Below are 26,603 nucleotides of genomic sequence, written 5' to 3'. Positions count from 1 at the left end.
TAAACAATCCATAATGCCACCAATCTTTGTATCATCTACAGACAGAGCATTCCACCCACACACAGGGCACCAGAACATCTGCAGATGCTGGAAATCCAACCAACACACACACACACAATGCTGGAGGAACTCAGCAGGCCAGGCAGTGTCCACGGAAAAGAGAAAACATTTAACGTTTCTGTCAGGACAGAAGTGCAACCACCCATATCTCCATGCAAGTCACAGACATGCAGAGCGAATATCTCCAATCAAGTATTATACTCTCGATTGAATGAAAATAAAAACACTTTTGAAACCTAACAAGTTTTGAGCGCAAGTTGTTACATGAAGTACAATAGCATGGGTAAGCAGTGGCTGATTTGCAGGAATCAAATAGCAGGAACACAGGGAGCATTTCTGGCTGATGCCGGTGACTGTTGGTATCCGAGACGGGTTCGTGTTACGATCGTTTCTTTTCACAGTATATGTCAATAATGTGGATGAAGTCACTGATGGTTTTGTGGTCAAGTAGGGAGACTTTAGAAAGATAGAAGGAGGGCCAGTTAAGTTGGAGGAGGCAGAAAGCCGCAGAAGAATGGATACCATGAAGAGAATGGAGATTACAGCACAGTAAGGGATCACTTCTACATAGACTCCATTTTGCTATCATCTATTTACGTGTGGACACTTTGATAAATGTCCCGAAAGTATCTTGACCTATCACCGTCCATTGGAGAATGTTCCACGCAGACACTACTCTGCACAAACTGCTTTTCTCTGACACCCATTATTATACTTAATTCCCCTTACCTTAAAATAATGCCCTCTTATATTGGCTATTTCCGCAACGGGAAAAATAACTGGGTATATATTCTATAAATCGCTGTCATTATCTAGTATATCTGTAACAATTCACCCCTTATCCTCCTTTGTTCGAAAAGAAAAGTTTTAGCTCGGTTAACTGAGCTTCAAAGTCGAAACAGCATCCTGGCAAATCCCTTCTGCACCCTCTCTAAAGTTGACAAGTCCTTCCTGTAATAAGCTTCTGTGAACGCAGTAATAATATCGGCAATACATCGCTGTTTGTTCCAGTTTCCGATCCTAATTAAACTAAAGATGCAACCTTCGGCGGATGTAAGAGGACGGTAATGGACAAGAGATGCCTTCATGAATTTATATATTTACGTTGGAAATGGACAGGAAATATGGTGCATTCCGCTTATAGCGATGCCCGGAAATATGTCAACACTACGATTTATCATGTGAAGAAGACAAGTATTTTCAAAGAAGCATTGGTGAATTGATGAAACGAACTGACAGAAGCGGTAGAGATAAGTAAAACTGTAATCATTAACAGACATTTGGATAGGTTTATCTAGATAAGGCAGGCAAGTAGCCTTGAGATTAGTGTAAACAGATGTTTTAGCTATAAAGACCAGTTGGGAGAAAATGCCTATTTCAGTCTTTATAAACCACAAATCTATGATTCATGAATAAATGGCAGACCTGCGAGACGGTATTCTAACTGAAGTAATGATGAAACCTCCGTCGGATCTAAGTGTTTCCCAAAGGCCAAGTGGATACATTCATGAATAATTTATTTACTTTGTATTAAGACAGGAAATATGGTGCGTTCCGCTTATAGCGATGCTCTGAAATATGCCAACACTACGAGTTAACATGTTGAAAAGAAAATTATTTTCACACAAAAGTTGTTGGATGTATTGAACGAACCGGTAAAGAAATGTAAAATTGAAATGATTAACAAGCATTTAGACAGTTTTGCTGCCTATGGCTGACAAGCAAGCATGGGATTAGCGAAAATTGGCGTCTTGACCATAAAGACCAATTGGGCGGAAGTGTTTATTTCTGTCTCTATAATCCTATGAATCTCTGAATCAATGAGTAAATGGCAGACCTGCCAAATGCACTAATGTTTCACAGCTTTTGACCCCACACTCTGCCACCGTGCGACAGGAGTCGCGTGTTATCTGTACAACAGCCGACTGAATGTAAACATGTACTTCATTCCATTCTTCAACTCTTCCCTGAACTTTGCCTGCATTAGCCCAAAGATACACGTGTTGGCCCCCATACTCATCATTTGCAACATACATGCGAGCTGTTGTTTGATAACTGCCAGATGATGGAAGATACTAACAAGATTTGTTGAAATTGGCTGACAGAACGAACGACATCATCATTATAACCACAGTGGTTGTTCTCCGGGTGCAGTTTCATTCCCACAGCGTTTGTCGACAAGCTGCGATAGAGCAATTGAAAGTGAAGCCCACTGTTACTCAAACGGCACTGTCCCTACTTACAACTCTTGGTGCAATGGCCTGAGCGAAAATATAAGCAATCATAAAAGATCGAAACAAATTGATTTGTTTTTCTCAACAAATTCTACAGCAGAGATCTCTAGTGGAATTTTATGGGACACTTTTAAAGCATTTATTCGTGGACAGATTATTTCATACTCTGCTGGAGTTAGGAAACGAACTAATTCTAAAATATTAACATTGATCGATAAAATCGAAGCAATTGATAAGATTTATTCAGTGACCCCCCAGCAAAGAACTTTATAAAGAAAGAGTGGAACTTCAGATGGAGCATAGTTTGTTATTATCCTCTTCAATTGAAAATCAGTTAATTAAATCTAGAACCCAGTTTTATGTACATGGAGATAAGTCTGGCAAATTATTGGCTAATCAATTGAAAACTGCTTCGGTTAAACGACAGATTACTAGAATTCGTAAACAAGATGACACTCTGACGATCGACCATAAGGAGATAAATAAAGCCTTTCAAGATTTTTATAATTCTTTATATCAATCAGAATTTGTTGAGGATTCTTCTATAATAGATGAATTTTTAAGAAAATTGAATATCCCAAAATTAACTGTAGAGGATAGTGTATTACTAGATACACCTATTACGGAAACTGAAATAAAAAAGGCTATTTTTTCAATGAATTCCGGTAAAGCTCCTGGTCCGGATGGTTATACTGTAGAATTTTTAAAATCCTTTTCCTCTATACTTTCTCCTTGGCTTTGTAAAATTTTTAAAGATGCGTTAACTATAGGTAAATTGCCACAATCTTTTTGTGAAGCCTCAATTTCTTTAATTCTTAAAAAAGATAAAGACCCTACTGATTGTGCATCCTATCGGCCTATATCCTTGCTGATTACGGATTTTAAGATTTTTAGTAAAATTTTGGCCCCTAGATTAGAAAATATATTACCTCGAATTATTTCTGAAGATCAGACTGGATTTACTAAAAAACCGCTACTCATTTTTAACATTAGAAAATTAATTAATATTATTTATACTCCTTCATCCAAAATACCGGAATGTGTCATTTCCTTAGATGCTGAAAAAGCATTTGATAGAGTTGAATGGCCATAATTATTTAATACGTTGCAGCATTTTAATTTTAGTTCGAAATTTATATCATGGATTAAATTAATATACTATAAACCCTTGGCTTCGGTCTTTACCAATAATCAAAGATCTCCTTTTTTTTAGTTATTCCGTGGTACAATGCAAGGCTGTCCTTGAAGTCCTTTACTAATTGACATTGTTTTGGAACCTTTAGCTATAGCCGTTTGTGAATCACCTTATATTTTTGGTATTACTTGTGGGGAAGGGATGTATAAGTTATCATTATATGCTGATGATTTGTTACTATACATATCCGACCCTGAGAGATCTATTCCTGCTATTTCGTCCTTGCTTGCTCAGTTTAGTAACTTTTCTGTTTATAAATTGAATTTTAATAAGAGCGAATTATTTCCATTAAATATGCAAGTTCCAATTTATAACCAGTTACCATTTAAAGTTGTCACAGATTATTTTAATTATTTGGGTATTAAAATTACCAAAAAACTTAAAAATTTATTTAAAGTTAATTTCTTACCTTTAATTGACCAAATTAAGCAACTTGTAACCAGGTGGTCTCCATTATCTTTGTCATTGGTCGGTCGAATTAATGCTATTAAGATGATGGTATTACCCAAATTCTTATATTTATTTCAAACATTACCAATTTTTATTCCTAAATCTTTTTTTGATATCATTGACTCCAAAATATCTTCCTACCTGTGGCAGAATAAAAATCCTAGACTAAGCAAAATATATTTACTGAAGCCTAAGAAAGGGGTGGTTTGGCTTTGCCAAACTTGAGATTTTACTATTGGGCAGTTAATATACGATATTTAATATTTTGGACACAAGAATCGACTATAGCAGCTTGCCCACAATGGGTAAATTTGGAATGTAAATCTGTACAATCTTCTTCTATTTGTGCTAAACATGCCCTAATACAATTTAAGGTTGTACATAGAGCTCATATGTCTAAGGATAAACTTGCTCGATTTTATTCTTATGTTAATCCAACCTGTGATAGATGTCATTCTGATGTTGCTTCATTGACCCATAGGTTTTGGTCTTGCCCTTGTTTGCAAAATTACTGGAAAGACATTTTCAGTATTATTTCAACAGTTCTGAATATCAATTTCCAACCGCATCCTATTACTGCAATTTTCGGTTTACCAATGGCGGATAATAGTCGTTTATCCCCCCCCCCCCCAGCCCTCCAGCGGGGATGATTGCATTTGTTACATTAATGGCTGGAAGATTTATTTTATTGAATTGGAAAGAAATTAATCCTCCAACTATATTTCATTGGTTTTCTGAAACTATCTCTTGTTTGAGCTTAGAAAAAAATTAGACGTGTTGTCTTTGATCCTTCAGTTAAATTTGAAGAAACTTGGAGACCATTTATTCAACATTTTCATATGAGTTAAATTGTCTTTTCCTAAACCTCACTTTTATTATCCTTCATTATTTGGATGGAGGTTCGGAGTTATTGGCACTACTGTATATATTTGACATAATGCTATGGCCCATGTTGGTTAGTTATTTTTTTTTTCTTATTTTTGTTTTTTTTTTACTTCTTTTGTTCATAAATAGCATGAGTCTGGGAGGTCTCAAACTCTCTGTATTCATGTTTCATTTATGTTTGCTTAAAAAATAATAAAATTTTTAAAAAGAAAGGAAAGAAAAGATCGAATATGCCTAAATAATCGCATCAAAGACATTTCCACCTGGTCCGGGTGATGCATTTCGAAATTCCTCATGTTCCCCGAGACAATTGCAGTTAAGTTAGACACTAAGAAATGAAAAGTTATTCCAGCAGAGACAAAGCTTAACAAATTGACTTGAACAAATGGCTGTATAATTCAGAATGGTTCCAGTTCCTCTGATTTCATGTTGTCAATGGTTAGTTTAGAATCCAAGCGTTCCAGAATTGATCATTGTTAAACTTCCCCTTTGGGCCTGAAATATTTAGGAAATGCGTAGAATTGCAGGTCCGTCTTTCATTCGTGATAACTTACGAAAATTCTCTGGCCTTTCGGCAGATCCCGGCGGATTGGCAGTAAGTAAATGTCAAGTGATCTTTGAAGAAAAGCTGTAGACAATGGGTAGGTAACTATAGGCCAATTAGTTTAACATCTGTAATGGGAAAATGCATGAAGCTATCGGTAAAGAAGAAATAGCAAAGCGTCTGGAAACAAATGGATCTATCATGCAGATGCTGCCGGGATCCGGCTTAAGCAAGCCCTGTTTGACAAAGTTACAAGAGTTATTTGAGGCTACAACGAGCGGAGAGTTTACAGGGGAACAGACAGGTGTTATTTACTTTTACTTTCAGAAGGCGTTCGATAATGTGTCACATAAACAACTTGTTTCCGTAAGATAAGGATGCATAGATTTGGGGTGACTTATTAGCATGGATAGAGGATTGGGATACATGGGTGTTACTGTGGTTGTCAATCAGCAGTGAGCGGTTTGCCCCGAGGTCGGAGCTGAGGCCGCAACTGTTCACGATATACATGAACGGTCTGGAAGAGGGGACTGAGTGTAATGTATCTAAGGTTGCTGATGACATTAAATTGAGTGGGAAAGCAAGTTGTGCAAAGGATACGGAGAGTCCGAAAAGCGATATAGATGGGTTAATCGAGTGGGCAAGGGTCTGGCAGATGGAGTACAATGGCAGTAAATACGAGATCGCCAACTTTAGAAGGAAAAGAGGAAGTTCAGTCTATTGTTTAAGTGGTAAAAGGTTGTAGCATGCCGCTGTGGAGGAGAACTTGTGAATGCTTGTGCATGAATCACAACATGTTAGCTTGCAGCTGCAGAAGGCAATCGAGAAGACAAATGGAATGTTGTTCTTCATTGCTAGAGGGATTGAATTGAAGAACAGAGAGGTTATGCTGCAACTGTACAGGTTACTGTTGAGGCCTGACCTGCAGCACTGTGTGAAGTTCTCGTCTCCTTACTTGAGGAAAGATATACTGGCGGAGGAGTTTCACCAGTTTGATTCCAGACACGAGGGGGTTAAACTATGAGGAGAGATTCAGTCTCTGGAATTCAGAACGATGAGGGGAAATCGTATAGAAACATATAAAATTATGAACCGGAGAGAGTGGAGTGGAGGCTACCTCAGTAAATAGAGTTAAGAGTCGGTTGGATAGATTTTTGCGTAGTAGAGGAGTTAAGGGTTATGGGAGAAGGGCGGGTAGTTGGACATGAATACAGGGTCAGATCAGTGACGATCTTATTGAATGACGAAGCAGGCTCGGACGGCCAGGAGTCCTACTCCTGCTGCTATTTCCCATGTACTCATGCTGTCCTTTTGAGAACATGACCGGCCGTACGGTATTTCATCTGGGTATAATCAAGGCGTGAGACGTTCAATAGGAAGTCCCCTGTGGTGGGACAGTCTACGTCCAGAGGGCACAGCCTCAGGATAGAAGGGCGTCCTTTTGAACGGAGGTGAAAAAGTATTTCTCTGGCCAAATCTGTGGGCTTCTTTGCCTCATGCAGTTGTTGAAGTCAATTCGTTTGGTTTATGAGAAGCTCAGTTTGATTGCTCAGTTTGGCGCTGAGAGGAAAATTGGATCAGCCTTGCTGAAATGGCGGAGAAGACGCGATGGGACAAATGGCCAAATCCTGCCCCTAAATCCCATGTCTTTTGGTCTGAATATTGAAACTCGTGAAAGAACCCGAGAGGGGAAAATTTCATTATCAACAACGAATTTGAGGTGAGGTTTGGACACGAGTTCTCATTTGCGATGGAAAGACCTGCCTGTCCGAAGTCAAAAGCAGAGTTCACCAAGAAAAAACTTGTAGGGTTGTCGTTGATGTTATACAGCCCCAAATTGTTCGAAAGATGCAATCTGCGACATAGACATTATCTACGGTAATCGTTCTTTCATTGCACAGAATGACTGGCCGTACAGTGTTTCATTTAGATATAATCAAGGCGTGGGAATGGAGACAACAAAACCGTTCCGACATGATTTATTGGATATATAATGAAAGAATGGGACTTCCATACACACAGGTACATCGCGAGTATAACTTATTGTCATTTTAGTCACTTTGTTGTGGCGGATATTAAATCATTAGACTTAAATGCAACGTGTCTGAATCCAGTGAGGGAAATATGGAGCCCGCGTCACCTATGCATAAAGCACAGTCTGAGATGTTATTTGCCTTCCCACAAGAGACACCTCTTGTAAAATGTGTACAATTTACAAGTTAAAAAAAAAGAATGCAGTGAACAATGTATGAAAATTGCACACCTACAAGAATTGGCACAAAATATCAGTGGAGAAATGGATGTATGTTACAACTACTTCGTGTTAAACAATATATTGCTGTGCAAAAAAAAATGATATTCAATCATTCCATGTTTAAAGATAGTTTCATGAAACAGACTTCTTTCATAAATGATAGATGACCCCGCTACTCCCATATCAGGTTAGATGTTAAGATGACCTTAGTGGTACACAACTAATCTAATCGTTAAGTAAATTAGTTCTCATCCAGATTGACAACTATTGTTGCACCAAACCAATCTGAAAGCAAGAAGGAGGTGTGAACATTCCCCTTCCGGGAATAGATGATTGAATTGAACAATCAAACTAAATCCCCTTCCTTAACCTCAAAATCTCAATGCGCTTCGCCAATTGTTATAATTGATGATTATTTCAGAGTAAAGTACTTGTTATTTTTGTGATTCCTTCGAGGGAGAGATTTTAATTGCGCAATGACGCAATTAATATCAATGAAAACAATACTGAACTGTTTGTTTAGCGAGCTGTCACTAATGTGGCTAAACACGTGGTATGATTAATTGTCAGAGGGCACTTTCCTCTCCTGTATAAGAGCTCGCAAAGCAATCAACAGTAGATATCGGCAGTTAGACTATTTTGAACTGATCACCGATTCACACAGAAAATGGGATATCCAGCAATTTACTACATCGCGTGTATTTAATATCCTGTACTGGCAGCGATTGGTATCCCTGGTAAGTAACTGGAATTGGCTCCGACTGTATGTGTGTGTTCTGTTCTTGTAGCATTTGTTACAGATGGTGCCTCATCTGATGAGTGTTTTAAAACTGTTCAGGTTTAAGTATATAGTTTATTTTATTTTTCCATTTTTCTCTGGAATTGTTAATCCGCTCTCATGTCCGACCAACTTTGTCAATATAATAATTTGATTGAGTGTTAAGATCGATACGGTTCTAGCATTTTACCTTACTCGGCCTTCCATCACACATTGTTCCAAATCTGATTCTGCATCACTGTGGAACTCAAATGTTTACTGAAATGAAAACAGAATCTTTAGTATCGCTGCTGCTCTCTCTGCGAGCTCCCCGGTTTTTCGGCAACAAACAGTTCTTTCCTCTACGTCTTAATGCAACTGAAGAGACTTTTTTCTGTCGTTATTTGTCGAAATGTCTCTGAATTTGCCACAGTCCCGCGCGAAACTTTTCCGTTTTAGCGCGTTATTCTTCCTTGGACAGTTTTAATTGAGATAAGATCAGATAAGGTGAGATTTATTTTAACTCTTACATCCATCTCAGGACATGAGAGGGTAAAAGCCTTTATGTTGCGTTCCCGTCGCAATGTACAAGATTCAAGTTGATTTGCCACCTGTACATCGAAACAGTCATTTAGCTCTGCCGATCCTCCACTCCAAAATGTTATCGCCGAAGAAACAGTCTCCGAGTCCATTTTATTCCCGCAATATATAAAATCCTCAGCGTTCTCCGCTACAATGATGGGTCTGTCTAGATGAGTGGATCGATAAACCTAACCTGTTCTTTGCTTCCTTGCAGTTAATTTAATGGCGATTGTTATCCTGTCTCTGAGAAACTGCGGACTCTCTAAATGCATCTCCCGTTACCTGGTGGGAATGGCAGCGGCTGACTTACTGGTGGTTATTATTTCTGTTGTAATCGAACAGATCAATAATATTTATGTTTATGCCCTTCCATTGCACATTACACCGGTTTGCGCGGTGACACTAGTCTTGAGGCTCGCAAGCGTGGGCTGCTCTGTTTGGTTCACGGTGGCTTTCACGTTCGATCGCTGCGTTGCAATCTGCAGTCAAAAGCTGCGGGAACGATACTGCACCGAGAGGACAGCGACTATTGTGATAGCCATTGTGTGTTTAGGATGTTGTGCGAAAAGTGTTCCATTCTACTTTGTAGTAGAACCTTACCGTATCATTGACAATATACCCTGGCGATGCATTTTGACAATGGATTACCGAACTTTACCAGCGTGGAAAGCATTCCAGTTGTTTAACACTATCAATACACCTTTATTGCCGATCGGTTTGATTCTACTTTTTAATGCTTTAACAGTCAGTCATATTATCGTGGCAAACAGAGTTCGCCGGGGGCTCAGGAACAGCAGAGAGAAAAAGAATGATCCAGAGGTGGAGAACCGGAGAAAGTCAATAATTTTGTTGTTCGCTCTGTCAGCCAATTTCATATTGTTGTGGATCCCCTTTATTGTATATACTATGAACTGGCAAGTTAAGAATTACTTTTACACTGACAAATATTTGAACACCCCGACGTATATCCTGCAGCAGTTTGGGTTCATGTTGCAGTTTCTCTGTACCTGCACCAACACGTGTATCTACACTCTGGCACAGAGGAAATTCAGGCAGGAGCTGAAATGTGGAGTCAAACATCTGGTTACGGTGTGTGTTAGGCTCTGTAGATGAAACGAAATCTAGTTGTAAGCTTTGAAGGAAATGCAAAAGCATTTCCACGTCACTTACTTGTCTGGTAAAATTTCCTGCAGCCAGGTGACCGAATGTTAGTAGTTTAGTAGTTTGTGGCGTTCATTGAAGTCAAAAAAGTTAATTCAATTGTGCGGCGGAAGAAACAACAAAATTCAGAGATGTGATTGGTACACTGACAGAAATTGTATTCAGAATTTACATCGATGCCAGAACACGGTCCAAAGATTTTCTTTACACTGGTAGAATTCTATTCTAATTAACTGGACTATAGATCATTCCAGGGATTTATGTGACAACTGGAGGAATATTCCTGAAACCTGGAAAACTGGTGTCCGATAAAGTGAGCTCGGTTACCTACAATTTCCATTGTAACAGTGCAATATATGTGATTACTGCCTTTTCATTCAAAAAGCAGGCGGTCCCTTCCTAAATGGGAAGTTAAAACTGCACGACTCTCCAGTCTGTCCCATAAGTGGAGATGTGTAGCATCCCCTCAGACTGAGAGGGGATGGTATCAGAAAGGCAGCTGTAGATTTTCATTTTGTGTTACTTTTCCCCGTCATTAAAACGCGAACTGCACAGAAACGTTGAATGGAATGTATTATGTCTACTAATATTCTGAATTAAAGCATGACGTCAGGTTGGAGGCAACCCAGATGGGTCCACTGCACGGTCTGGCCTCTCCTTTCCCTCGGCCTGCGCGGTGATAGAAAACTGACACATGCCCTTCAACCCGGATGCAGTAACGCTCTCCCACTCCTCGTCCCTCTCCAGGTCCTCATGCCTCCGTCGAGACAAAGTGTCTTATCGTCATTCCGTCTCCCCGGCCGGCACTTCAGGCTAAAATCATATGCAGACAGGGCGGCCAACCACAGACGACCGGTGGCGTTCAGTTTCGCCGAGGTCAGGCTGTAGGTAAGCGGGTTGTTGCCCGTCCGCACCTCAAACTTGGCCCCGTAGAGATAGTCACTCAGCTTATCCACCACCGCCCATTTCAACGTCCGAAACTCCAAATTGTGGGTGGGACAGTTCCCCTCGGAAGGTGACAAACTCCGGCTGACAAACGCTACCGGCCTCAGCCCGGCGCCCTGATCCTGATACAAGACGGCCCCTAACCCCACTGACTGGCATCGATGTGTACCACATCGGACAATCGGGGGTCCGCAGAAACCAGACACGGCGCCCGAGTCAGCATCTCCTTCAGTGACTGAAAAGCCGCTTCACATTGGTCATCCCATCTCTGTCCAAAGGGCTCTGTCGGGTTCAAATATTCTTCAGTCTCCCTTCCTATTCACCTTTTCCCTTTCTGTCCCAGAGGAGGGTCGCCACGCAGAAGCTGGTTCAAGGGATTGCTCTCCTTGGCGTAGCCCTTCACGAATCTCCGGTAGTATCCACAGAACCCCAAGAACGAGCGCAGAGCGCTCACAGTCTGGGGCCTCGGCCAGGAGATCACCACTTCCATCTTAGCCGGGTCTGTAGCCACTCCGTTCCGCGAGATTATATATCCGGCATAGCTAACAGACGTCTGGCAAAACTGGCACTTGTCCAGGGAAAGTTTTAACCCTTCATCCTCCAGCCGGTTGAACACCTTCATTAACCTCACTTCGTGTTCTTCCAAGGTGGATCCAAACACTCAGGTCATCCAAATATACCAGCACTTCAAGCAGGTTCATATCCCTCACGATCTTCTCCATGCCCCTCTGGAGCCCCCGATATGCCCCGGGGCATCCTTTCGAACTGGTAAAATCCCCCCAGAGGACATATAAAGGCCGTCTTATCCTTATCCGCCTCACTCATCGGGATCTGGTAATATCCACTCCTCAAATCCAACACGCTGAACCACTTCGCCCCACTCAGACAGGCTAGCGAGTCTTCGACCCTGCGGACCGCACACTGGCCAGGGACGGTGCGCCTGTTCAGGGTCCTATAGTCCACACACATACAAATCTTCCCATTTTTTTCCTGGCCACGACTATCGGGGACGCAGAAGGGCTGCGGGACTAAGTAATGATCCCAGCTTCCTTCACCTTACACAAATGCTGCCGCACATCCTCCATTTCTTCAGGGGCCATTTGCCGCGACCTTTCTCGAAACGGGGTGTCTTCAGTCATCCGGATCGTGTGGCGAGTGCTCCTGGAACAGCCCACGTCAAACTTGTTTAGGGAAAAAATATCTTTCAGCATCAACATCTTCTCCACAATCCTCCGTTTCCAACCCGCCGGCACAGGCGATGCCTCTGAGTTAAACGCCCCAGCGGTCAACTTATCCCTATTTTCCAACTGCCGTTCCCCAGCGAGCCTCACGGGGGCACCATGTCATCAGGAAAAAATGCGCCGGGGCATCCCTCGTTTAAAAGTGACCTCCCGTTCGTGGTGTTCTTGATGTTCACCACCACACGGCGTGTCTGTACCACCGAGAGCTTCTGCAGCTCAGGTCTCAACAGCAGCCCAGCCGGGAATCTCAATTCCCCCTCGAGATCCTCTGGGGTGTCCACTAAAAAGGCTTCACCCTCAGGCACTCCGGAGTATCTGGGGATCCCCATCACTCTCGCTACTTCACCGGTTTGTTCCACCCTGGGCTTCGACTGGGCACACCACACAGTTCCTCTTTCCAATGCCGTGTCCCGCCCGGTGTGACCACAGTCATCCTTAAAGGCAGCTTGAAACACTGGGTGCACCGACAGGGTCCCCACGAAGTCCTCACCCGCCTTCTCCTTGCAGGCCCCCAGGAGTCTCCGCACAATAGGGGTGTTGGTCCCTATCAGAATTGACACACCTCCAGTCGCAACTGGGTCCGGGCAAACCGGCACCAAGGCCTCATGAGCCTCAGACACTCCCACCTCGGCCTCGAGGAACTCGAGCTTCAGGGACAAATAACCATTGTATGGGTAATCACCAGCAGTGATACCCCAAATTTTCAGGGCACTGAAGGGCGTCAAGGGTAAATACGACAAATACTGACCGTAGAGCGACCGGTACAATAGCGTGACCTGCGACCCAGCGTCGAGTATGGCTTTTGCATCTATTCCCTCTATCCGGATCGATACACAGGATCGGCGTCCCACCAATCCTTCTGGCACATTGCTGGGAACATGTTTTCCCAGAGACTCCAGGCCGTTCACTCACTGGGTATCCTCTAAGATTCACGACCACCCTTCCTGCTGGGACACTCATGGAGTGGTCTGGTGGCCCTCTTCCCACGCACACCTCGGCTCCCGGGATCTCGGCGTCTTCCGGGCCTCTGTGCATTCCGTCCCTTCAGGGAGGGGCCCTCTCTGCCAGTCCCCTCAAGCGGATGGACCTCGCATGTCACGACCCCCCTCAATATCGCCCGATTGGAGCTGTCCCCAGTTACTAAACCACAAGGGGACTACTAGGGAGGACTGCACCAATGGGTCCTCCTCCTCCCTCACCTCTCTGAGCAACTGAACAAAAGTGGGGGCGCGATCTACGGGACTGCCGGAGACCCGTAGCAATCACTTCATGCGTCTGGGCGCCCCGGGCTACCTTGTCTATCCTTATCTGATTCACTTCCGTCTCCGAAATGACCGCCCCCCCCCCAACCCCCGGTCGCCTCAAACAATTTAGCCTTCGCTCTACCCTTCGCTTTAAAGGCTGAACAAGTTAGGTCTTTATTCTTTGGAGCGTAGAAGGTTGAGGGGGGACGATAGAGGTATTTAAAATTATGAGCGGGATAGATAGAGTTGACGTGGATAGGTTTTTTCCATTGAGAGTAGTGGAGATTCAAACAAGAGGACATGAGTTGAGAGTTAAGAGGCAAAAGTTTAGGGGTAACACGAGGGGTAACTTCTTTACTCAGAGAGGGGTAGCTGTGTGGAACGAGCTTCCAGAAGACGTGGTAGAGACAGGTTCGATTTTGTCATTTAAAAAAACTGTGGATAGGTATATGGACAGGAAAGGAAGGGAGGGTTATGGGCTGAATGCAGGTCTGTGGGACTAGGTGAGTGTAAGCGTTCGGCACGGACTAGAAGGGCCGAGATGGAATGTTTCCGTGCTGTAATTGTTATATGGTTATACCCGGAAAAGGTACTCAGAAAGCTCTTCCCCTTTCTCCTGACGCAGTCTTCGAAGCCCCCCTAAAAGCTCCACCGTGCCCCCATCAGAACAAAAGCCTCCTGCAATACTTCTAGATGATCCTTCCAAGTAACCAAGGGTTTGCTGATTTTCACTACCACCCCTCTCAAACTGTCATCCAATCTCTGCCGCTTCTCTTCCTAAGAACACTCCCACTCACCCTGCAGCCCAGAGACATGTTCTATCCAGGTCTTAAAATCATCCTCCCATTCGGGGGTGGGTGTCCACCTTGAGAAAATTCTGAACTTCTGACGAGGACCCGCCATCTTGTTCACCAAGAAGTTAATGGCTCCCTTCTTCCGTGGGAGAAGGGAACTAATTAGATTTTCGAAATCTGACCTCTCCCTTCCTTCGTCCTTCAAAAACGATAGGACCCGCTCTCGAAAATCTCCGCCCCCAGCGGCTGGCAACTCCTCTGGTGTCCCAACAGACACGTCAGGCCTTTCCTCTGTGACGATGTGCACGCCACATGGGCCCGCCTCACTGAGGTCACCGATACGCGGCGGCAGTCCCACCGCCGAGACGTCTGCGCTAGCACAAAGCCGAAATCCCCCATTTTACCAGTCTTTCTGCCTACGATTTCGAACTGACTGATATCTCTGACCGTACTGAAACATCGAATTAACACTTCGTCCGATATACGCATGTCCACCCCACTTAATACGCAGGCATGAGCAACCGGTACTCCCTCGATCTCACACCAGAGTTCAGTCTTATCCGAATGCATCCCCCCTCGTTTAAACCGGGGCGTATTACACCGTATCTCACAAATTGAAATCGCGGGCAAGAAACCCCACAAATGTAGCATCCGTGCCCTCCATTTACCCCCCGTTCGCCTAGGGTGAAGCGCTGTCGCCCCGCCAATTGTGCAATACTTCGGTGTAACTAAGGTGCAAAGCTCACCCCCCCCCCCAGTACACACTCGCAGCACAAATATCAGACAATACACCAATGGCGAGTAAATAATTTCAACTTTATAGTTATTTCTTAAGTGATGGGCTAGTAGAAACAAATAACCTAAAGGCGCCAAATCAGTAAGTTTATCAGTTTGTGCGCATAATATTTTAATACATTGGAGCTCACGCCTCCGGTTCCATTCACAACGTCGTTCCGAGCCTTCGGCCACCGTCCGAACCTCCGACGTCCAGTATCCGCCGCTCTGGAACCTCTGTTCGTTCCTCACACGTACGTCCTCCTCGCTCGCCTCCCGAAAAAGACCGCAAACTCCCGCTCAGCTCACATATACAAGCCAGCATAATAATTCTCAATTGTTAATACCCCCCTTACCTACAGTTATAGTCAACATGGCTTTGTGAAGGGCAGGTCGTGACTCACGAGCCTGATTGAGTTTTTTGAAGAGGTAACAAAAGTAATTGATGAGGGTAAGGCAGTGTATGTGGTCTACATGGATTTTAGCAAAGCTTTTGACAAGGTCCTTCATGAGAGACTCATCCAGAAAGTCATGAGGCATGGGATAAGTGGAACCTTGGCTGTTTGGATTAAAAATTGGCTTAAAGGAAGAAAGCAGAGGGTATTTGCGGAAGGAAAGTATTCTGCCTGCAGGTCGGTGACTGGTGGAGTGCCGCAGGGATCTGTCCTGGGACCCCTGATATTTGTGATTTTTAAAAATGACCTGGATATAGAGGAGGAGCGATGGGTGAGTAAGTTTGCGGATGACACGAAGATTGGAGGAGTTGTGGATGGAGCTGTAGCTGGTCGAAGGTTACAAGAGGATATAGACAATCTGCAGAGTTGGGCAGAAAAATGGCAGATGGAGTTCAATCCGGACAAGTGTGAGGTGATGCATTTTGGAAGGACAAACCAGAAGACTGAGTACAGGATTAATGGTCGTTTACTTAAGAGTGTGGATGAACAAAGGGACCTTGGTGTTCAAATCCATACATCCCTCAAGGTCGCTGCACAGGTTGATAGGGTAGTTAAGAAGGCCTATGGGTTGATAGGCTTCATTAACAGGGCGATTGAGTTCAAGAGTAGAGAGGTCATGTTGCAACTCTATAAATCTCTGGTGTGACCGCACCGATTGTGTTCAATTCTGGTCATCCTTATAGGAAGGATGTGGAAGCTATGGAGAGGGTGCAGAGGAGATTTACCAGGATGTTTCCTGGATTGGAGAACAAGTCATATGAAGCAAGGTTAGCAGAGCTGGGACTTTTCTCTTTGGAGCGTAGAAGAATGAGAGGGGACTTGATAGAGGTCTACAAGATTATGAGAGGCATAGATAGGGTGGATAGTCAGTACCTGTTTCCCAGGGCACCAATAGCAAACGCCAGAGAGCAAAGGGACAAAATTAAGGGAGGTAACTTTAGCGGGGACATCGGGGTAAGTTTTTTACACAGAGGGTTGTGAGTGCCTGGAATGACTTCCCAGGGATGGTGGTGGAGGCTAAAAAAATAGGGGTATTTAAGAGCCTCTTGGACAGGCACATGGATGAAAGAAAAATAGAGGGTTATGGGATAGTGTGGATTTAGTACTTTTTTTAAGGATTATATGGGTCGGCACAACATGGAGGGCTGAAGGGCCTGTACTGTACTGTAGTGTTCTATGGTTCTATGGTTCTATAACCCAAACATTCCAGATACAGAAACCCATCACAGCATTAAGTAACATTACAGAGAAGCCATTTCATTACAGCAATACAGAGAAGCCATTTTGTTATCCTGAACAGTTAACACCACAGTTAATGGTACTGATAGCCCTACATTTATTTCATTCCATCTGTTCTTCATTGCGGCTGCATGGCTTATGGATCAACTTCAACAACTTTAAAACGATAGGGTGTGTTACACCCACCTTCTGTCAGGATATACTATGGCGCAGTATGGTCGTCCCCGTTTTCGATTTTACTGGTTGAAATGGGAGAATTGCCTTCCAATCACGGAGACTGCAGTTGAGGTAACATACTGGATTAACTAGAATTGGCAAAGAAATGTTCATCCTATTAAAGCTGTATGACAAAACTGCTGGGGACATCACGCGAAGAAGGGTTTTAGCTTAAGGTGCCAAGGATGTTATTACACTTTTGAGCTTTCAACAGAAAAAGAGAAGCAGTGAGTCTTGCCAATTCCCTACACCACACTCTAGTCCGGTTTGTGTCGGGTCGCTCCTTAAACCCCGCCCTATTTCGTCACATCAGCCAATTATTCAAAGTGCAAGCAGAGACTGGTTGACATTGCATTGGCCAACCAGCATCAGACTAGATCCCCTGCCGTCTTGGGGAAATGTTGGGCTCTTAGTTTAGTTGGCGGGAATGGGAATAGTATTCTCAAACCAATGTGTGTGCGGCATTCCGGAGTAGTTAATTGACTGACGTCTGGCCGGGGCAATAAGGTACTGTTTCTACAGTACAGAGCTCTGCCACTACCCCGCCCCACCCACAGACACACACGCCTAATATCCCAGGGCTGCCTGTCGATTGGACAATCCGTCGGACAATGACTCCTAGGAGATCAGGCGGTGGATGTGAGGAGCTGGAGACGGGGCTGGAAATTGCGGCCGCCTCTCGCTTGGGCTCAGGAAGCGACTTTATTGATGAACTGAAACACGGAGCTGATCGGATATTTCACCGCGCTGATCACCTGCTCCCTGATTTTCGACTGAGTCACCGCGTAAATAAATGTATTCGTGCAGCAACTGAAATTCCTCAGCAAAATCCCGAGGTAGTGAAAGATCCATTCAGAATCACTGAAATCGAATCCTTTTCCTGAGACCTGATAATACATGACATTTACAGCGTGTGTCATCCACAGGAGGATGAAGCTGCCGGAGAGGGTGAAAAGTAAAACCATAGACCTCCTCCTGCTCTCCATCTCCGGGTCACTGCGGTTCTCCCCCTTGCTCTGACCCTTCAGCCCCTTACGCACCCGACTGGCCACTAAAATGTGTCTGACTGTCAGAGCGTTGAACAGCAGGATCCCAGCGAAAGGGAGGAACGGAGTTAAAACCTTATCCAGCCAGTCATACCCTACCCACCCGGGGTCAGTGAAATAATTTTCCTTGGTCATACAGAACCACGGTACATTATCGATGATCACTCTGGGTTCCCGCGTGAAGTATTTCGGAACGTTTTTCAGACAGGACAGCACGCCGGTCGTTGTTAGAACCACAGTCGCAGTGTTCGCGGTGCAATGTTTTGTTTTCAGTTTCTGGCAGCAAATGGCGACAAACCGGTCAAAGGTGAAGTTAACGGTGAACCAGACAGAACAGTCAATGGCTGTGAACTTTAGTACACCGATAGCACTGCACACAGGGGTGATGTCTAGAAAACTCCACGGGAAGCAATGGTATCTGATTTGGTGCAAAATAATCTGGGTGACAACGGTCAGTAGGTCTGCCGCTGCCATAGCCACCAGGTAGCGAGTGGTGCAGGTAGAGAGGCCGCACTTTCCCCGGGACAAGATCACAATCGCCACTACATTCACTGCAGAGAGAGAAAGAGAGGGAGGGAGGGAGAGTGAGAGAGGGAGGGTGTAGAAGGGGCAGAGGGAGGAGGAGGGAGGAAAGGAGAGGCAGAGAGGGAGGGAGAAAGAAAGAAACGGAACATTACTGAGCACAATCTCCGGGGTTTAACACAGGGTCGTGTTTCAGCTACAGATTGGGAATTATAAAGTATGTCACGCCTATTGATCTAACATCAGACACGGATCACACTGACTCTGACATGCCTTCGTCAGTGTGGAGAAAAGACATTGTGTCGGCTATAAAAACGATTTGCATGTGTAAGAACGATCGGTACTCATTCCGATTCCAGGCGCTGATGGGGCCGGTTTCGTTGATTTAATCCGTGACTAATTACGCCTCTGTAAACTGCATCTGATGAGGCAGAGAAGGGACACAGAGGGGAGTAACAGGTACTAAATACTGAAATTCAAATACTGGCATTCATAGAATTCAACAAACTCTCTTTTCGGACCGAGACCCTTCTTCCGGACGAAGTAGTACCCCGATTTATGACGGATTCAGAGGGGAAGCAGCAGCAACTTCGTAACCTTAATGATTCCGTTAATGGATTCATTCTATAGCACAGTTCAATTTGACAACACACGTCAACAGATCTGTGGACACTGGTTCAGGTGATCAGATCCAATTTTTGACGAACAGTCAGTAGCATCCGACTGTGACACACTCCACAGGGAGACCTGCAGCGAAGAACCAGCGATTCTCTCTAATCAATAATTGCTAAATAGTGAAATTCGCAATGTAAACCCTTCCCAGTCACACCTTCCCAGAGAGATGCCTCTCCCCAGCACTGAGACAACTCTGGACAAAGTCCCGATAAAGGCAATAAAACGTTGGAGTCGATCCCGTGAGTCAGAGGAGAGTGAGGGATTTAGTTCCGCTTGTCATTGTATATGGAGATTCTGAAGGTGAAATGACAGGATCGGAATGCCTGAATGGTATTTGTACAATGATCACCAAGATGAAAGCTCGTCAAATGAACATCAATAGATTCACATCTGTTAACACACAGAAATACTAAACATGAATTGCTCTGCTCACTCACCAGGAACTCCAATGACGGCAATGAACACGTACAATATTCTATGCGCACTCAGGTACCGATCCAACATTGCAGACATTATCTCTGTCCAGTGATCTGTCCCCCGTGGAACGGGCGATCTCTCGATGTTAAAGCAGCACATGCCTGGGGTTTTTTTATCGCCTTTAGCGACTCCACAGGGACAGATTTCAACAGATTAAAAATAAAACTTCTCAAATTATTTACAAACTGATTACAACAGACTGGTGCAATTCCCGCGGTGACAGGTTCTGAATAATTTCGTGAATTTATTTTTAGACCGTTTTCGTGAGTTTCTTTGCCCCAACAAAGGTATCTGAGCCTACTGAGCCGTCATCCATTAAAGGTATCTGAGCCTACTGAGCCGTCATCAATTAAAGGTATCTGAGCCTACTGAGCCGTCATCCATTAAAGGTATCTGAGCCTACTGAGCCGTCATCCATTAAAGGTATCTGAGCCTACTGAGCCGTCATCCATTAAAGGTATCTGAGCCTACTGAGCCGTCATCCATTAAAGGTATCTGAGCCTACTGAGCCGTCATCAATTACAAACAAGAGAAAATCTGCAGATGTTGGAAATCCAAGCAACACGCACAACATGCTGGTGGAACTCAGCAGGTCATCTTCTTACTTTAACATCTCAGCTTTCTTTCTAGCCCTGTCGAAGGGTTCCATGCCGAAAAATCGTCTGTACACTTTAACATGGATGCGGCCTGTCCTGCTGAGTTCCTCCAGCATTTTGTTCGTTTTGCTGTCATCAACTGAACGTGCTTCCACTGTAAATATGTACTTCAAAGGAATCATTTGTCAATTACAAAATATTGAAATAAATTATATCATTTCAGCTTGTGACTGTTAGTATTCTCTTCAAGAGTCTAATCCCTTTGTGCATTTTGTGTTTGGGGGATTCTACCGAGAGGACCCTCAAGGAAAAGTTTGTTGGTGGTAATGAATAACCGTCCTCGACCCTCCCTAACCCTACGGCATGGACATCAAACTCAGCAGTCCTATATTTGCGGACAAATGGTTTTAAAAGGCAAGAACAGCGTTTAAAAATCATTTATTTTGAAAGCATCTACAAGTGAATAAACTTGAGATTCGACACACACCCAACTACGCAGGGACTCCTAAAACCCTGTGTGACCACAAGTCCGTGTACACTCCAAAGCACCTGATGCCAACAAATCGTAGTGAGCCCCAAATCCCTGCACACCCTAGATGTACATTAGATTATCCAGAGCAAAAATCATTTCAAACAGCTCGCATAATACCTGTTTCTGCCTTAAAACAGCGAAAATGTAGTTCAGTGTTCAAAGTTCATTTATTATTAAAATATCTGTAACTCAAACACCAAAATACGTACGCACCCCGAACCCAAAGTGAGTCCACCCTAGTGCCTTATAAATCTTTAGCACCACATCACCGCACTTATATTCTCAACCTTCGAAATGAATGCTATATTTCATTTGCCTTGTTCACCAACGACTCAACCCGGAAGTTAACCCTTTGGGTGCTCTGCACAAGGACTTATAAATCCCTTGCAATTTGAGATGTTTGGATTTCCTCCTCGCTTAGAAGAAAGTCAGCTCATATATTTCTTCGACCAAGCATCATGGCCATGTATTTTCCAACATTTTATTTCATTTGTGACCTTCTTGCATATGATCCTGGTTCGCCTGATTCCTTTTCCAGCCTTTACAACCTGCCCCTCCACCAATTTTCGTATCATTTCCAAACTTGACAACAAAGCCATCTCTTCCATAATCTAAATAATTGATAAACAGCATAAATCCCAACAGCGACCCCTGCAGCACACCATTCGCCACTCAAAGCCAACCAGAAAAGGATTCTTTTAATCCCACGTGTTCCCACCAACCAATCGATCAATGCTCTAAACATGCCAGTAACTTTCCTGTAATACCATGGGCGCTTAACTTGTTAAGCAGCCTCATGTGTGGCACCTTGTCAAAAGCCTTCTGAAAGTCCAAATACACAACATCCACTGTATTCCTTTTATCTATCCTACCTGTAATCTCCTCAAGGAATTCAAAATGTTCGTTGTGCGAGATTTTCCTTCAGGGAAACCATGTGGACTTTGCCCTGTTTGGCCCTGTGTCAGCAAGTACTCCATAATCACGTACTCAGCAATTGATTCCAACATCATCCCAGTCACTAAGCTTAGGCTGACAGGTCGATTGGTCTATAATTTCCGTTCTGCGGCGCCTTCATATTTTAAAGAGTGGAGTAACGTTTGCAATTCTTAAAAGTCATCCGGATCCATGCCAGAGTCCAATCATTCATGAATGATCATGACTAATAACTCCACAATCTGTACCGTTACATCTTTCAGAATCATGGGGTGCAGTTCATCAGGTCAAGGCGACTAATGTAACTGCAGCTCCTTCAGGTTTGGAGCAGCTTCTCTCTTGTAATTGTAATTGCCTTCATTACTCTTCCCTCACGGCTTTCTACGCCTGCCAACTGCCGGTGTCTTCCGCAGTGACGGCTGATGCAAAGTACCCATTTACTTTATCCTCCGTCTCCTTGCCCCATGTTATAATTTCTCAGACCATATTTACAGAAACTAGGAAAAAAACTTTTCTTTTTCATTTCGCTTTGATATTGTTTGCGATCTGGCTTGCATTTTTCATCTTTACCTTCTAATGATTACTTCGGTTGCTTTCTGTTTTAAAAGTTTTCCATCTCTTCAATCTTCCCTGAAATCTTTTTTATTTTATATGCCCACTCTTTTGCTTTGACATTAGTTTTGACTTTGCTTGTCAGCCACGGTTCTGCTATTTGCTCATTTAAGTATTTCTTCGCTTTTGGAATTATCTATTCTGCACCTTCCTCTTTTTCCCCGACAGTAAAGCTATTGCTGCTCTGCCGCCATTCCTGCCAGCAGCTTCTTCCAATTTAATTTGGCCAATTCCTCTTTCATACCAATGTAATTTTTATAAACTCCGCTGAAATACTGTTACATGAGTGCTTCTCCCTATCAAATTTCAAGTAGAATTCTATCAGATTGTGATCACTTCCTTCTTACGTTCCTTTGCATTAACCTCCCTCGTCGTCTCCGGTTCTTGACACAACAACCAATACAGTACAACTGATCCACTATGGGCTCAACAGCAAACTGCTCTAAAAAGCCATCTCGTGGTCATTCAACAAATTCACTCTTCTGCGAACCAGAACCAACCTGATGTTTCCTGTCTACCTGCATGTTACATCTCCCATGACTGTCATTAGATTGCCCTTTTAACACGTTCTATTTTCCGTTGTAATCTGTAGTCAAAATTCCAGATACATTTTGAGGCCTGTGTTTCACTACCATCCTTTTAGCCCTGCAGTTTCTCAACTCAACCCACCACATTTCAACATCTTCTGATCCAGTTTCCAATCATTTGATGCTATTTCTTACCAGCTGAATCTATAAATGGAAGCAACTTTGAGATTCGGCACACTTTACAAATCAGCAGACACCCTCAAACCCATCTGCGCGCTGAAATCCGCGTACAGACCCATATTCACTGACATACCAATACATCTGCAAACATCCCCCATTCCCTGCGGACCCCAAAAGAGGCTAACCCTTTCATGCACTTCAGATTACCCAAAGCAAAAGTCATTCCAAATAGTTGACAAAATGGCTGCCTTCATCTCAAAAAAATCATGGATAACGTTCAAAGTCAAAGAGTAGTTGTTATTAAAGAATCTGTAAAAGCAACAACCATGAGATTCGTCACAGCTCTAAATCCGCAGACACTTTAAATCGATTTGTATCCGTCGATATCCCATAGATCTAAGCACTTCCCCAAATAATATGGAACCTGAAACCCACCGACTCCACAAAATCCGTGTATACCCCATATTCGACGGCACGCCCCCAAGGCCGCACTCTTATCCAAATCAGTGTACACCCCAAATCGGTGCGCGACCCCGAACCCTTGACACCCTCATATCCAATTTCACTTCCAAGTCGGTGAGTGCTCCAACATGCACGTTAGTTAATCCCAGAAACAGAAACATTTCAAAAAGTTCAACAAATAGTTTGCTGCCTGGTAACAAATATCGAGAACAAAGTTCAGCATTCAAAGTTCATTTATTACGGTATTAAAACATCCATAAATGAAACAAAGTTGAGATTCCTCAAACCTGAAAATCCGTGTGCGCCCATATTTACCGGCACTGCTACATCTGAGTAAATTCCCAAATCGGTTTGCACCCTGAATCAGCAGACACACCCACATGCACATTACATTATCCCAGGGCAAGAATCATTTAAAGCAGTCCAGAAAATGGCTGCATCCCCCTTTCAAAATACCAAGAACAAAGTTCAACGGTTAAAGTGTATTTCTTATTAGAGTGTTGATAAATGAAACAAGCTATAAATGAAGCACCAACAAATACATGCGCACCACGAATTGCATGTGCGCCTCCATATTTGCCGACGCGCCGTTAGATCTGCGCACATCCCCTAATCCACCGCCCGCCCATACCCGTGCGCGCCTCCAAACCAGCTAACACACCCAAATGCATATTGGATAATCCGAGAGCAAGAATCATTTCCAGTTATCAAAATTCCTGACCCCTTCAAAAAATAGCAACAAGAAAGTTCCATGTTCAAAATGTATTTTTTATAAAAGTATTTAATATCGAAAACAACTTTGAGATTCACACAGCCCCTTATCCTCTGTACTGAAACCCAAACCCATGTGCACCCCGTCACCAACGTGCCCAAATCTGTGCGGGTGAGTGTGTTTCTGTGTATGTGTGGGGGTCGACAGATTGTCTCTGCTTGCCCCTGCCTTACTGATATCTTTAAATCAAACCCTGCTCCCTTATTGGTCCAGTACTCACACATTTAAACTACATTGTGGATAAGTACAGGATAGGAAAGAGTTAGTCATAGACACTTGCAGCGGGGAAAAGACCCTTCAGACTCCTGCCAGTGCAACTGAGATGTAAATCAAGCTAACTCCTGTTCCAGTGGAGATGGGACAAACACGGGCAGATTAGACTTTTTCGGTGAGCATCAGGTCGACATGGAGAGTTGGGCCGAAAGGCGTGAGTCCAGGACGAAAGGTACTGTATCAAAGTGTCGTCCGCACCGTGGACACTTTCTCACAATAGGTGCTGACTGACTGGCTAAGTTCCTTGAATTGTTGCGTTCAGTTCTGGTTCGCATTCTGCTTTAAGGATGTTTTGTGCTGGAGCCGGCAGAGGAGATTCACCAGGATTCTGGGGGCTTGTCTCACGGGGCGAGATGGATATGTTTTGATGTACAGTGTTGATTTACAGACGGATCTTAGGATGCGAGTCCTTAATTCCCAGATGGTGGCTGCACAAGTTGACGTGTTGGTAAAGGTGTTATAAGGCCTGTTTGCCTTGAGTGATCGACGCGCTGAGTTGCAGTGTCATGTAGTTAAGTTGCAGTTTTATAAATCTCCAGTTTAATCGCATCTGAAGTGCTGTAATTCTATTCGAGGAACGTGTGGGAAGTTTGGACGGTGAGTAGGAGGTTTACCGGGATTCTGCCTGGATAACGAGTGATTGGACAATTTAGGAAATTCTCTCTGGAGCCGAAGAGGCCGAGGGCGGCCCGATAAAATGTTTTTCTGAATAAGAGAGGTATTTCCCCCAAAGAGTGACATGTCTAACACCAGCGGACATTAATTTAAAGTGAAATGGGGAAAACTTCCTCACCGGGCCATTCTTTCAAAATGGATGTAGTTTGCAATTTAGTGTAATTTCGTATCCTTTACCGACACGGCTACTGTAAAAAAAACAGAATTTGTATAAGAAAGTAAACCTGATGCACAACGTTTGAAGAAGATGTGCATTGCAAGTTTATTTTTCATACTCATAGTGATGGGTGTCTAGAATGAATGCCGAGCAGATGTGGAAGCAGGAGGTCAGCGGGAGACGCTCATGGAGTGAGTACTGTTTCAGATCCGCCACATAACCTTTACTTTTTTTAACCTTTGATCACCCTTATTCAACTTATTGTTACCTACACCAAAAGATTTTTGCTACTTTCTCGGGCTTATCGTTACGATTTTATTGTGAATTTTTGAAGATATGCAAACAGAAATGGCTCTTAGATCCAAAGGACGAGAACCGGGGCGCAACCCGAACGGTAATGGAAAGAAGCAAGCTCAACCGCAACGCACTGAGTTAACTTATGAACTGCTTATGGAGCTTTTGGATAAAAAAATTTGAGGAACAACATCAGGCTTTTCAACGAGATATAAAGGCTTTTCAAGATTATATGGTTAAGACGGATTCAGTAATTAACCAGCAGCAAGCGCTTATCGCGTCTCTGCAACATGAAGCGCGGAAACGAGATTTGACAACTGAAAAATTGCAACAGGATTTAATTTCGACCATTAAACTGGTGGAGACACTTAAGGCCAAGAGTGTCGATTTGGAGAATCGGTCCAGAAGACAGAACCTACGCATACTTGGTCTCCCAGACGGCATAGAAAAAGGCGATCCTTCGAAATACTTTGCTCAATTTCTAAAAGATGCGTTTCCGTCGGGTTTTCCAGAAAACCCCCCGCTTCTTGACCGAGCACATAGAATTTGGAGTCGTTCACCGACGGTTTCAGGTAAGCCCCCGGTGGTAATCGTCCGATATCATTACGTACACGACAAAGAACAACTCATTCGTGAAGCTCGAAGGGCTGGGATGATTCAATTTCATGAGTATTGTTTTCATTTGGTGCAAGATTTTAGCCCAGAAGTCATGAAGAAAAGGCTGCTTTTTAAACCTCTGATGTCTGAATGTTATGAGAAAAATCTAAAACCTGCGCTCTTATACCCGGCGAAGCTCAGGATCTCCCCCACGAATGCTCCGTGTAAAGTATTTCTGTCTAC

This window comes from Hemitrygon akajei, unplaced genomic scaffold, assembly GCF_048418815.1.
Source record: "Hemitrygon akajei unplaced genomic scaffold, sHemAka1.3 Scf000064, whole genome shotgun sequence".
NCBI classification, from domain to species: domain Eukaryota; kingdom Metazoa; phylum Chordata; class Chondrichthyes; order Myliobatiformes; family Dasyatidae; genus Hemitrygon; species Hemitrygon akajei.
Note: the sequence above shows the minus strand (reverse complement) of the source record.